General features: G+C 39.2%; 1 protein-coding gene across 6 annotated transcripts in view; it reads left to right on the top strand.

The window, feature by feature from the left end:
* Ncoa2 (nuclear receptor coactivator 2) overlaps window positions 1-3647 on the top strand; it is a 302083-nt gene that overhangs the window by 54320 nt on the left and 244116 nt on the right. The window lies entirely within an intron of this gene.

The raw sequence follows: 3647 nt of genomic DNA, 5'->3' as shown, positions 1-3647 counted from the left end.
GAGAGAGAGAGAGAGAGAGAGAGAGAGAGAGAGAGAGAGAGAGAACACAACTTGCTGGAGTCAGTTCTCTCCTTTTGCCATATAGGTCTCAGGGATCAAACTCAAGTCATCAGGGCTGGCAGCAAGCACTTTACCCAATGAGCCGTCTTAGTGGCCCCTGAGTCAGGATCTCACTAAGTTGTGCCTCTAACTCTCGAGTTTCCTGCTTCAGCCTCCATGTAGCTGAGATTGCAAGCAGTCAGACTTGGAGTACCCGTTTTCTGGGGAACACATTTGATGCTGTGACTGCCTTAAAGGAGAAGGACACAGGCTATGTCTCTGATTCTGTCTTGTGAGAACTACCCTGGGACAATCTATGCGGGAAAGTACTGGTTTCTCTTTGGGCTACAATTTAGCATTTTAAAGTATTCTGTGGTTACATAGTGATGATTTTGTTAAACAATTTACGCATTTTTAAAATTAAAAACAATCCAGAGCTGAACGTGGTGGTACATGCTGTTAGTCCCAGCACTCAAGAAGCAGAACCAAGTGGATCTCTGTGAGATGGAGGCCAACTTGGTCTATATACCAAGTTCTAGGCCAGCTAGGACTATAGGGAGACTCTGTCTCAAAACAAAACAAACAAAAACCAGTTCAAACAGTGTAAAAGTGATGTTATTTTCATATCATTTTCATATTATTGGTGATGCTTAGCAGTAAGTTTGAAATGACAACTGAGGCCTTTATCATACCCTTGGGGAAGGTAGAGTGAAGCAAATGAAGAGAGTGATTTCTAATTTTAGAAGAGAAATGGTTTTCATCTGATGTTATAGCATGTGTGATGGAATCCAGAGCCAGGGTTTGGCAGGCATTGTGTGAAATTAAGATAAAAAATGAACTGATATTCAAATAGTTCTGTGACTGTTATACTTACCAGGTTTAATAGTTTATAAAGGTCAGTGTATTTATAAACATACCTAAGGGTCATAATGGAGAGTTAAAATGTATACTCAGGAAGCAGTTAAGTACAGGTTACACAATAGATCATTTAAGTTGTAGAGCTCATATTACAATTTTGTGTAAGAGAGAGTTTGGGGGCGACCATTGTTGGTACTGGTATTCATAAAATGTGGGCAGTGTGTGGTATAGCAGAAGAGACTGACAAGTTCTAGTCTAGGTTCTCCCATTAGAGGCATGCACGACTGGGTGATTCACTTTTCTCTCTAAACCTTTAGGGTTTTGTGAGCATATGTGTGTGTGGGCGTGGTATTGGGGATTGAACCTAGGGCCTTGTGCATGTTAGGGAAGTGTTCTACCATTGAGCTGCATTCCCAGCCACATACACATTAATTCTTTGTTTTTTTTGTTTTTGTTTTGAATTGATATTTTAAATTTTTCCTTTTAATCATAATATTTAAAGAATGGTTAGGTTTCTTCAAATACCTAAGGTGGTTGATTTTCATAAATATGTTTTCCTTGTTAGTGATAGACTTTCTATCACCCTTAAGTCAGATTGCTGCAGTTATGAACAGTTTGGGTCCAACAACTTAGTATGTTCAAATAGGCAAAATTTGAAGCTCTCAGAAGTAAACACATCATTAAACTTGAGGGTGTATCCTAGTCTAGAGTGGTTTGACTATTACTTGCAGAAGGAAAGCCTACTCTTCCAGATGTTGCCTGCTATGAAGACTTAATCCATAGAGGATGGCTAGACTATATTAGAGGTAAAGTCAAGATTTTATCTGGCCAACTTGTTTCATCTAGGATAGTGTTTTGGAACTTGGGGAGCATAAGCTATAGGTAGACTGTGGATAACTTGGTGGGTCTTAAGCAACACTAAGAAAATGTGGTAGAAGAGACTAGAAAAGATGGCAGTATATTACATATAGTCACAGTGGTTACTCATTGGGGAAGCTTGGGCCTCAGGTTTTATGTGTATTGGTCCTTGATCTAAAATGTATTTCTTAATTTTTTTTTTTGGTCTTTTTGAGACAGGGTGTCCCTGTAGCCCCAGCTGGCCTGGAACTTGTTGTGTAGACTGGGCTGGCCTCAATCTCACAGAGATCTGCCTGTCTCTGCCTCCTGAGTGCTGGAATTAAAGGTTGTGCCACCATGTGTGGCTTGTAAAATGAATTTCTTTTAATTTTTTAAAGAAAGATTTATTGGGGTTGGAGAGATGGCTCAGTGTAAGAACACTGGTTGTTCTTGCAGAAGACCCGGGTTCGAATCCCAGCACCCACATGGCAGCTAACAACTGTCTGTAACTCCAGTCCCAGAGTATCCGACAGCCTCTTCTGAACTCTGCAGGCATTGCACGTCACTGGTGCAATTACCTACATGCAGGCAATACATGCATACATATTAAAAAAAAACAATTAAAAAAGATTTATTTTTATTTTATGCATGTGAGTGTTTTGCCTTCATATATGTATGTGTACCACGTGCATGCCTGGTGCCCATGGAGGCCAGAAGACAGCATTAGATTCCCTGAAACTGGAGTTACAAACAATTGTTAGCTGCTGTGTAGGTGCTGGGAACCAAGCCTGTAAGAGTCCTCTGTAAGAGTAACCAGTGTTCTTCACCTCTTAGCCATCTCTCCAACCTCTGTATTTATTTAAGTGTTTTCATCTTCACTGTGAGCATTTAGCATGTACCATAGTGCTTTCAAGGTAATAACCAGTAAATAAGTATTGAAGGATACAAAAATTAGTAGACTTACAGGGAAGAAATATCCACACAATTTTAGAAACACTTTCTAGCATGAAATAGTATTAGGAAAATTGTAAGAATTGACGTGCTGTGCTGGAGTTGTTCTGTTGTATATGTCTGTAACCTTCATGGGTGTAGGGCCTACACTTCATTTAGTTTATGTCATGTGCATGGTAGAAGAACCTTATTTTTAGAGCCAGAGAGACTGGTTCCGATCTAGTTTCTTGATCCACATAAACTTGAGGACAGTTGGTGCTTTTCTTTTCACCAATTTGAGCTTCAGTTTCCTAATTTAAAAAGGGAAGCAGTAGTACTTACCTCATGACAAAGAGAAATGTTACTCTCAATATGTAGTGCTTTGGAATACAGCAGGTGCTTAAAATGGTTTTTAAATCAGTTAAAGGGTGTTAAATTGGTGGTGATTATTTTAAAAACAGTGCTTTGAGAATTCTGGAAAAAATATGAACTATAAAATTAATTGGATTGGTGGGCTAGAGAGATGGATCAATGGTTAAGAGTATTTGCTGTTCTTCAGAGGACTCCTGCACCCACATGAAGGCTTACAACTGCCTGCGTGCATGTGATACACATATGCACACTCAGGCACAGGTGCGTGCACACACACACATAAACTAAAGTAAATTTTTTAAAGAACAGTTTAATTGAATAACATGCATGGGTAGAAATTCCTTGCGACCTTTTGAGAAATTGAAAGGAGCTGTAATTATAGAAGCCCACATTAATATTCATCCATGAAGGCTTACAACTGCCTGCGTGCATGTGATACACATATGCACACTCAGGCACAGGTGCGTGCACACACACACATAAACTAAAGTAAATTTTTTAAAGAACAGTTTAATTGAATAACATGCATGGGTAGAAATTCCTTGCGACCTTTTGAGAAATTGAAAGGAGCTGTAATTATAGAAGCCCACATTAATATTCATCCTCTCTCT

Source organism: Nannospalax galili, unplaced genomic scaffold, assembly GCF_000622305.1.
Source record: "Nannospalax galili isolate Female #2095 unplaced genomic scaffold, S.galili_v1.0 scaffold102, whole genome shotgun sequence".
NCBI classification, from domain to species: Eukaryota; Metazoa; Chordata; class Mammalia; order Rodentia; family Spalacidae; genus Nannospalax; species Nannospalax galili.
Note: the sequence above shows the minus strand (reverse complement) of the source record. Positions and strands in the feature narration are given on the sequence as shown.